At 34.1% G+C, this 11,035-nt stretch overlaps 3 long non-coding RNA genes across 3 annotated transcripts; 2 read left to right on the plus strand and 1 right to left on the minus strand.

Moving 5' to 3' along the window:
- Window positions 1-1,609: 1,609 nt before the first annotated feature.
- On the minus strand, window positions 1,610-2,640 carry LOC124438546. Its single transcript, XR_006946130.1, has 3 exons — window positions 2,283-2,640; window positions 1,881-1,908; window positions 1,610-1,642 (listed from the first exon to the last, which is right to left on the minus strand). It is a non-coding gene; the product is annotated as an uncharacterized LOC124438546 (long non-coding RNA).
- A 2,981-nt stretch (window positions 2,641-5,621) lies between these two features.
- LOC124438547 lies at window positions 5,622-6,491 on the plus strand. Its single transcript, XR_006946131.1, has 2 exons — window positions 5,622-5,678; window positions 5,794-6,491. It is a non-coding gene; the product is annotated as an uncharacterized LOC124438547 (long non-coding RNA).
- A 2,433-nt stretch (window positions 6,492-8,924) lies between these two features.
- LOC124438545 lies at window positions 8,925-10,487 on the plus strand. The gene is made up of 3 exons (XR_006946129.1): window positions 8,925-9,032; window positions 9,869-9,939; window positions 10,312-10,487. It is a non-coding gene; the product is annotated as an uncharacterized LOC124438545 (long non-coding RNA).
- The last annotated feature ends 548 nt before the right edge of the window (window positions 10,488-11,035 follow it).

Genomic DNA, 11,035 nt, shown 5'->3' on the forward strand with positions numbered 1-11,035 from the left:
GCTCAAACAAATTGGAAGATCGAAGTGCGGTACTCGATGTGGGATTGTATGTAGTTGTTGAACTTGTTGATTGGGCTGATTTAGGGTTACCACTCAACTTTTGTGCCACCTTAGTAGCAATTTTTTCCGCAAGTTCGTCCACATCAAATGGCAGGTCGCCTTTCTCACTTGATAAAATTGAAGGAAGAAAACTTCCAAGCGAGCTTTGATAGCTAAGACGGCTGGTGTTTGAAATAGAGGCAGCCTTACTCGTCTTACTTACTACATTAACTCTCACAATCTCTTCGTTGTAACAATGAAAGTGTTAAAAAGCCAACATTAAAATTTTCTTGCAAACTGTGTGAAAAGTATATGTACTAAGAAATTCAACAGAAGACGTTGAAATACTTAATGATTTCATCGTTAATATTAAACGACTTAAGAAATTTGTAATGTAGAAATTACTTATCCGAACAAGTGAATTATTGGAAACCTTGAACTAAAAAGTCAACACTTTCAACCACTATGGCATAAATTTCACAAAATATCGTGACAAAATGTCGTAAAATCTGATACTATAATGCAAGAAAAATGCCGTATTTCACTAACAAACCTCTCATCTTTTTCATCGGTTTCCTCCCAACTTTCAGATTCACTGACACCAGAAACGATTTTGCACGAAAGCTCGTCAGTTGCATGTCCAGCCGTATCCTTACCAAGCTCTCTGAAACAATTTAATATTCATAATTTTAAAAAGCTATCACTGTATATGTAAAAGAAATGTATTATATAACATGTATGCAGTTAGTGATATTGGGTTATTTTATGGTTCACGCAGGGGAATGAGCAATTTAGCTACCTTTCATCGACTTCCATAATTTCTATCCGTTCTCCCGTTCCGTCGCCACCACACTATTGTTGCACTTGGCTTGTACTGAAAATACAATTAACATAGAAAACATACACAATGTAAGTGCAGTTCTCAATTTGGGAATTGGGAACTTGATTTTCATTTACCTAGCCGATTTAAGCATTTTGTACGCCTGTAGCGCAGATTTAGCAAGAGGGAAATCTTCTCTAATAGCGTCATTTGCTAAGGTCTTTTCGCCCTTGTCGCTGTGAGTTTTTAAATGGTTTGCTAGAGAGGACTTGTTCCCTCTAGCAAGCCAAAATTTGCGTTTGCCTTGCATAAAACAAAGTAAGCAAAAGCCCATTGGGGTTTTCTCGTGTCCACTCTTTGCTCGCTTTGCTTCTGGTCCTGTTTTCTACTGCTTGCTATGTCTTTTAAACATGTTGGCAAACTGAAACTCTATAACACACAATTTTTATGGTTACAAATGTGTCGATAGCCAATCTTGGTTGTTTACTATTGCTTTATAAAACCCACTGACAATGTCATGCCACTTTTCTTTGTGACGCAAACACGATCACTCTTACACACGACTAACATTCTAACACTAGATAATTGTTCTGTTACCTTCCTTAGACAGTGTTTGCTGCTTATTTTAGCCACTGCTGCTGTCTCAGTTTTGCACAGCCACTACACAAGACCTGGGCACCAAAACCTTCATCATCACCTGCTGATGTTGAGCAAGGCGGAATTGGCACGTTTTTGCAAACTTTGCAAAATGGCTTCCACATTCCTTCTTGCATGAAACGCAAACTAGTAATTAGGCAACAACAATGAAAACATAAGTTAAGATAATGTAATGAACGTTTTTGGTATCAAAGGCAAGCAGCACTAGTTTTAGCAACACACAAATGTTGGTTTGGTACTCTTAGTGAGAAGTGAATATTGTCGAGGAATCACCGAATCAGCTCCTGCAATCAACCAATGGCTGATATATATTGTGTATATTGTTGTTAGGAAAATTTTCGGCTATTGTAACGCGTGAATTTACCTGATTTAACTGCTTGAATCTCAGCCATCTAGTAAAAATAAATAAACAATTAGATAAAAAGTTTGTCAAAAAATCTCGCTTTATCACCAAACAATAGCGAGCTAAGCCCTGTTAGTTCGTTAGCAAACCGGTTTTAATTATAAATTGCTTCATTTATCAATATGTTTTATGTAAGGATTGTGAATTTTATTTGCCTTAAATGTATTAAAACATGCTTTGTAGTTTGTAATACAAGAAATCCTTTCGTACCACTACTTTTAGGTTACACAAAAAACATAACTGTTAAATAATAACTTGTTTCCCGGGCGTTTAGTGTTAGAAGCGTTAATGCTTTCAGAATTTTTATCATTTGTAATTTTGTATCAGTACTTTTGATTTTACTAAACCATTACGTGTACTCACCTTACAAATTTGAACACCCCAAGTTGGTTTAATTAAATATCACGTATCACCGTAGAATACACCGAAGAATCGATATGGTTTGCCTTGAAGTCACTTAAAAAGAGAAAGCTCGAAAACGAAAGCAAAGAATGTGTAGTTAATCTGCTCAGATATCATATTTCTAGTCATCAAACGCTTATTGGCTTACCAACCAATTAACGGAACTTGCCTGTCAAAACAGCTTGTAAGATTGACATTCAACAGGCAACAATTTTTTTCAACGGAAACAACAGCGCTGCAGCGCACATGTGCTGATATTGCGCAATAATTTCTCGCGCTGCGCGGCAAATTTCACAAATGCGCGGCGAACAAGAAATTTTTTAAAATCTGCGCGTCAGGATGCGCATTTCTCCCGAAATTGCGCAAGCTAGATCTAGGTTGCGCAAGACATACTTTCCAGTCTGGGTCAGTCACTCGGATCTCTTGAATTAAATTTTGTGCTAACCCTTGTGCGTATCGGCGCTGCGCAGTTTTCCACGGTTTTACCCACCATCGTCGTGACTTTCGTTTTTTTTTCACTTCGTGCACCATTAGAGATGTAATAATAGCTACTGCTTGAAGTTTTTCGGCCTTGGTCAGCGCCATTTTTGCACAAACATTGCATTAAAAGTACGTCGTAAAATGAAGTATGGACATGTAACTGCTCATTATTACAATGGGCGCGATACATCAATCGCCATGGGAACAGGTATATTTACATATATTTTGTGTCGTTTACACGGTCAAATGTATTTGCCGCATAAAAATTGTCATGATAAAATTGCTCGTATAAACGGGCCTATAAAGAGAGAAAACTTCGTGTTAGTGTTCAGTTTAAAGACAAATGATTGAAATTTCTAAATAAACATGGCAATTTATTGAACGTTTCTATTTCAGGGAATTTCATTGGTAGACGACAGTCGTCATGGATTTACCTGCAAACGTTTGTTCATGATTCTCGACACTCGCTAAGTTACATCATTTGGCAGGAAGACGTGTTACAGCAAAGACAAATTTAAAAAGTAAGTTTTATCAATAAATATCGACTTAAGAAGAATTATAGGATGTACAATATACTGTAGTTTAACTTTAGAGACATAGTAAAAGTATGAAATGCTCATGGTTTAGAATAAGTCTTTCTTATTTCCTCAGCCTAGTGTTTATTCGTTTCTTAATTTGATATGACAAAACAGACGATACATGAACAATTTTATTCATATGCCTTTGAATTGGTCATTGGAAGTGTATTGCATTCCCATAATTTTCTTAAGACGAACATCGTCCATCAAAAAGGGCATTTTCACAACTTTAAACCGCCATAAAAATGGAATAATTTGATCAAATCAAAAACTTTTTTACTGATACGCTAGAAATCACCCTTAAATTTAGAATCGCCAATGATATATGGCCATTGAGTTCTATAAGACCTGGAGGGGAAACTTCAACAAAATTACTATAAATTATTAGCGCACGGCCGCGTGGTCAAAAACATGGCGGATTTTGGTTGTCAAAGTCAGCGGAAAGACGCGGGCTCATAAAATAAGAGTTTTTTCGCCTACACGGATTTGACAACCACAATTGCGATTATATAAAATATCAATGCCAAGCACAAAAACTTTTATCAATAAGAAAAGTGTTGTGTCAGAGAAACCAATGCACTTTAATTTAAGAAATCGTATTTTCAATGGGAAAGTAATGTAGTTGTGTTCAGTAGTAGATCCATGGTTTTCAATGACAATCCAGTTTCTAATATCTTCGCTCAAAACAGAACCAGCAACATGATTATAGAATTTCTGAATTTCGTTCTTTTGCTTTCTTAGTTCAAGATAATTTCTTCATAAGTTGTCATTAGATTTATCAGAATATCATAATACTTTATAAGACACCCAGAATCAATCCTACCAAAAAAAAACTCAAAAAAATTACATACCTACTTATAATATATTTCCAGTCGACTTAAGTCGTAGGGGTAAGCTAACTTTTTCTAACTCCTTTTTGGACATTTTAACTAAGATTTACCCATCTATTTAAGAAAGACAGTTGCACCAAGCTGTTCACAAACAGTCCAAAACACAAGTATTGCACATGGGATTATGCATTAAAGCTTAACAACACATTGACAGTTTAAAGCAGGGGTCTCCAAATTTTACAGCCAGAGGGCCTCATGAACTTTCATCCAGCATGTTGAGGGCCGACGAACCGTATACTGCTGGTCAAAGAGCGAATATTTTAATAAAACGAAGTACATAACACAAGCTTCATTAGTTAAGAAAATAGTTATTCAAAATTTAAATGTTAAATTTCAACCAAGTGTAATATCATAACAAAATCACAATTAGCCTGTTCAGTTTTCTCAATATGAGTGGTGAAATTGGCTTTCTTAAGTGTCTCTGCGGGCCAGATTGAGAGGCCCAACGGGCCACATCTGGCCCGCGGGCCGTAGTTTGGAGACCCCTGGTTTAAAGAATGCCGTTTGATATTTATTTCTAACATAGCTAAAGCATTACTTGACAAAATATACGTTATTTTACGATAGATTTTCCTCATTTAATTTGTTGGGTCTATTTCACAAAAACCTGAAGCATTATTTTCAATATTTATGCTTACGGTATCGTGGTGGTTTTCGCTGGTTGTCATTAATATAAGCAGTAAAAAAAATCCGGGTTCCGGAGGGAGCGAATGTTAAAAATTTTTCTCAAAGTGGAAGTCTTGACAACCAAAATCCGCCATTACCGCCATGTTTTTGACCACGGGGCCCAGGCCCCTTTTCCCCTCCAGGTCTTATAGAACTCAATGTATAAGGCCCGTAGATGTAAAATTTGTTTATGTAGCACATATAAATCGTAAAGTCACATGTAAGCCACTGTCAAACATGAATTGCCAGGCGTTGTGTATAGTATGATGTTGTTTTATACACAAACACGAAAAATACAATTATTTCTTAATTGACATAAATTATTTGAAAGAATCCAAACAATTCATTTTATTTAAAACTGTAAAACTACATGTGTGGTGTCTCAAACATGATGAGTATTGCGTCTACATCAGGACCTAGTAAGTAATGGAATTTTATATGCAAATATTTACACAAACGTAATCTTTATTGCCTTTTGAAATGTTAAGTACAAACAAGAATGCAATGTAACCATTATGTGAGATGTAACCATTATTATCTCACTTATGTGAGATGTAATGAAGACTGAAATAACTCAGCAAGTATTCCTTTTATCTTGCTATGATGTATTAACCGTGTAATGTAATGCATTAATTTTCTTTTTTTGTAGATGAAGCTTTCATTCCCAACACGAGTGATTTTAAAAATACGTTTTTAACCAAAGGTTGCAAAATTAAAGATTGGGTGCATGAAGAATTGAAAAGGTAATGATTTCTTATCATATTTAGTATAATTTTGATTCATTTGGTTTGACAAGCCGCAATCATGCTGATTTTTTGTCGAACACCATGACGTTTTCACGTTCACAGTTTTTCTTAGCTTTGTGGCAAATATGGCATAGCCCATCCGAACAAAGAGATGCCTTATCTTCATTTGTACCTCGAAGTGGACAAGAAAATGAGAGGGATTGATTTGAAACCAGAAATCAACAAGATATTTGATGGCAATACCTCGGAATACATTGAATTACGTTTTGTCGACCCATCAGACGAAATAGTAATTCGATCACTATCCAACATGGTTCACTCAAAGCGCGATGATGAGCCTAATGAAGGATCCCGTGGCACGTTGACTCTGTTCAGCTATAGAGATGGAAAACATTATGCGTTGACTTGTCTTCATGTTGGATATGGAAAAGTTCCGAAAGACTTGGCACTAAAGGATTACTCTTTGTGATGAAGAACATATATATGCATCATTTAAAACCTATGTACTCATTTAACTTATGTTCATTTATATTTACAGGCATCAATTTGTCTAGAGTGTATTCATTAATTTGACATTTGCGCAATTTTTTCGCGAAAGTTCCTACTGTAGCTAAGAACTTGTTTTAGAAATGTCCTTATCTTCAACATGATTTCCGTCGCTACATATCATGAAAAGCGTGTATTCAAAAATTGTAATTATTAGTAAGTATTAGCCGTCTTTTACAACTAAATACAGCTATAGAACTATATTTGCGTCTGTGGCTAATATAAAGGTACGGAAGAAAAATTAGTCAAGTTTTACAGACACCAGTACTTTCATTATTTCATATTCATTTCAATGCTTGGGTTTAATAGTTATATTTTGTATAATAAAAATATGTCAAATAAGACGATGTTTTTTTCAATGTTTTGTCACGAATGCTATCTATTACAAGGACTCAAATTATGTGGTGATTTAACGACAAGAGCACTCATCTTGTCAAGGTATGAGAATATCTTTACTCGGAGAAATGTTCACGAAACGTTGATATGTGCTCATATCAAAAGGAGTTTCCACGATTATTATAAATTTGTAGTACAGAGTTCACGATTCAAAATTCAAAGTTGCTGGAAGGATTTACCTTGTAATTCTCAAGGGTTGGCATAAACAATGTATGTTACAATCACTTCCATGTTCAGACAAGAATTACATGATTTACATCAAATAATTGTGTAGAGTTAGCTTGATGGTCGTTAGTGCATGCTAAATCAAGTGGATTATGATTGTGCAAGAAAATGACTCGGTCATTTGACACTAACCTGTCTCCTAAGAATTGGTGAAATTTGATGGGACCTTTGTTCGTTTCAGCCTCGAAATCCGGAAAGACATCACCTAAGTTAACCATTATTGCAGTACAGCTTTTTTATTTTGCCCAAGTAGATTTGTAGATGAACAATAGCACGTTTATTGTGGTGTGGGGTGATGCGTGATGGGGTGAGTCGCAATTAAATATTTAATTATGAACATTATTGTAACTTGTTTGTGTAACCTTGTGACGTCAAGAGCAATAAAAGTGAACGAAACCTTAGTAAAAATTTTGCAAATTTATCGAAACGTGGGGTGATGTCATTGGTCGTTATAAACAATCATTGTTGTTGAGTGATAAATGTTTTTCTTTCATGATTTCCTGATCGATTTCTTAGATTTCAACTTCTTCGTTTAAGGGGATTTATTTGAATCGGGTGACAACTTTGGTTTACGTAGAAATTTGCGAAGGATATGGTTTCGGTGGTTTCCATTTGAGCTTTTTCTTTTTTCGCCGAACCTACTACTTATGAAAGAAATAAAGGCGTGCGGGACGGAGGACATGGGTCATACTCATATTATTAAAAATGGAGGAAAATATCCTGACATCAACTGAAAATAAGTAAGGTAATGTTGGTGAGTCTAAAGTGTACTGGGGACTAGTAACATGAATGTTAATTTTTTTAAATGGAAACATCGTTGTTAGAAGGGTTAGCACTATTTTCCACCCAGCAAACCACCCTTTACTTTACACAATCGGAAATAAATTAAAGATGGCGGCTAATGGGAAAGAACCAAAAGCTAAAAGGAAACCATGCATGCACTGGTGCTAGGTCGTTTTGAGATGGCGAGTAATTTTATCATTTTATAATACAGTTTTTAATATCAACATATGAAAATATTTAGAGATAAATGTTGCAGTATAAATTTTCATGCAACCACCTTAAGTTATAAACTTATAATCCAGGCTGGAAAATGTCGTTTTTCGACGATTGTGTAAAATATTATATAAAATATTATATTGTGTAAAATATTAGATTGTGTAAAATATTATATTGTGTAAAATATTATATTTCAAAGTAAAGGGCGGTTTGCTGGGTGGAAAATAGTGCTAACCTGTTAGAAGAAATATAATAAATATTTACGAAATGAACTTAAATGAAAATAGTTTTATAACCATTTTTTAATTTAAACAAACGAGAAATATCATTTTATGTTGCGAATTCTTTACAGGTTTTGTTATTTGTGGATTTTACAATGATTCTCAGGGTTAGTAATTTTTGCATATACATGACTTACATATTTATTTCCTCTCCGGGACTGGCTCCTTTCCTGGTTTTGTATGAAGGAAAGTATGAACAAAGGGAAGGTATAAGGAAGTTATCATGTTTTTCATGTATATTTCGAGATATATTTCTGGAAAAGAATTTGAGAAGTGTTTTAGGATGCTCTGTTTGTGATTATATCTTTAAAGCTCAAGGAAAGGTGAATGGTTTATATGTAAATTGTTGGTGATTGAGATCATACACTTGTGATGTATTGAAGACTATTTATATAGTTGATCAGTTTTAAGCATGTATCATGTGCCAATATATATTTGTAAAACAATAACTGCACTTTACTTTCTTAAATCAAGTATTTGCTAATTTCAGGTCAGTTTTCCTGAAGACATTCCTGTCATTGCAACATGATTTGGTTATTTCAACTGTATATTTTGTCATATTTTGTCGTTGTTTATGTTGTTGAAAATGAAGGTTTGTGTTTAAATTTATCAATGATGAACTGATATTGCATCAATGTTTTTTTGTGGGGCAACTGTCATTCATCAAAACAGACTTTTGTCAGTTTTTGAATATGAATGCAATGCTCATGTATGTACTGTCTTCACTCTACTAAAGGCATGATATTCTTTTGTGATAAACTAGGCAGAAAGGCCATTTTACACTGGTCACGAATCTCAGGGTGTGAAATTGTGAATTAAGGTGGAAAAGTGAATTGCAATTTTCGTTACAAGTTTGTTGAACTATCACCCTGAAATGAGAAACATACCTTGTTTCTTGTTTCTGGTATGTTGTTTCGTTTCATATCTTGCTGGACAGTAGTCATAGTACAGGATTGAGGTAACTAAAAGCAAACATTTCAAAATTGACAAAGTAGAACGTTTATCATAGTTGTTAAATGTTCATGAAAGCATGAAAATATTTTCAAACTCATAAACTCTTCATGTTACGTTTGGTTAGTTATTATAGTTCACACTTGTCATCAGTATCTTTATGTTCTATGTAATTCCGACATACTCAGTTTGGTTATGTCAATTGCACAATGCACCATCTTTGTCTGAATGTTTGAAACTTTGTCGACTCTGTTTGCTTTGACTTTAAAGCATTTTACTACGACAGGTAGACACAAGAATAAGAACTATTTTTCTAGTTCTAAAAATCATGAAAAAGCCACGACTTCTTACAGTTTACATCCAGTAGATCTAAATAAAAAGTTAAGATGAAAACAATAAAATTAAAATTATAACGTGTTGATGAGATTTAAAAATTTAGATAAAATGTAAAGTTATTTAGCTTTTTGTATTTACCGCACGTTTAGTGCATCACAAGTGGTCGAAAGTGATTTTAGGAATTGCGACATGTCAATTCATATCCTCATGATTAGAGTATAAGAATTAAGTACTGGGTGATAATGCCGTCACTTGTGGCGACATTTACACTGTGATTCTATAGTTATTCTCGACTTAAAGCTTAGACAAAAATGAATGCATTACAAATCAATACATTGTGGTAAAATGTTTGGCTTTTAATATTCATGTACATTTTACATTTTGGTGATATTAGCCAAATCATATCTGAATGTAAATTTTAGAACTTCAAAATAGAAATAATTTCTTTTGCAGACAATTTTCAAGGAAAAAGCCTTAACATGGTGAACAACAATATCAAAAAACAGACTTATGAAATATCTTGGGTAGGATGCATTCGCTGTTAAATTCTGTGAAATTAAAGGTATTTTGATGAGCCTTGAGACAGACACTGATAATGAAGATATCAGTCACTATAGAAGATTTTATTATTGTCGTTGACTCCATCAATGCAGCAATCTTTACTCTATAAAACCCCTATTGCGAATCGTAAAGGTGGAAAAATTTCAATTTAGGCCATGTAGGGTGTTGGAACTTCGTTTTCTTTAAATACAATTTGATGGATATTTGCGATTATGATAGAACAAATCTACAACACAAACTTAAAGATGCTCAAAGTTACTTTAGAACTGTACTACTTAACCATCATTTAGTTTATATTTCTGTTGATAACGTAAATGTTTTACATTATTTCCCAGCTTAAACTTTATCGTTTCGTATAGGTGACGTAGCTAATTCTATTTTCCCGATGACGTGTATTTAACGAGGACCATGTTGTGAAATGTAAGTCTAACCTAGAGTTTCATGAAAACAAAAAAAAACAGGAAAGCAATGATGGCAACATTGATGATAATAATGGAGGATATGTGAATTTAAGGACTAATGTTCCATGACTTAAAGAAAGAGTTTACAGCCAATAAACACACTGGTGAGAAGGTGAACTATGTTGGTCAACATGGTTATGATGTGTTTAATGTTCAAAATCAACAACTGTTCTTACTGTGAGAACTTTTGATCTAGTAAGAAAGTCAAACTATTACAGGTCGGTACTTGTACATCAAACTTTAAACATTAAACAAGACTTTGTTGAATGCTTATTTTTATGTGAAAATCTTCCACCGTTCGGCGTACATGTTGTTTTTTCCTTAACGAATGAAATATGCAATGATTTCATCGTCTATTAACAATAACTATTATCGTAAATAATCTAGTTTCGTAGTTTTCTACTGCGTATGTATGAAATGACTTTTCATTTTTCTTGCCGGTGTCCGAAGCCTAATCTGTGAGTCTGCAAATCTAAACCTTTAATTCAAATAACGAAAACTTTTACTAAAAATTTATCAAAAAATGCTTCGTTTCGAATCGGCAAATTTCGTGTTTCTATCCACTTTTCTAAAACATGGATGAATGTACAATATTTCA

The sequence above is a fragment of the Xenia sp. Carnegie-2017 genome, unplaced genomic scaffold (assembly GCF_021976095.1).
Source record: "Xenia sp. Carnegie-2017 unplaced genomic scaffold, XeniaSp_v1 HiC_scaffold_19, whole genome shotgun sequence".
Classification (NCBI taxonomy): Eukaryota; Metazoa; Cnidaria; class Anthozoa; order Malacalcyonacea; family Xeniidae; genus Xenia; species Xenia sp. Carnegie-2017.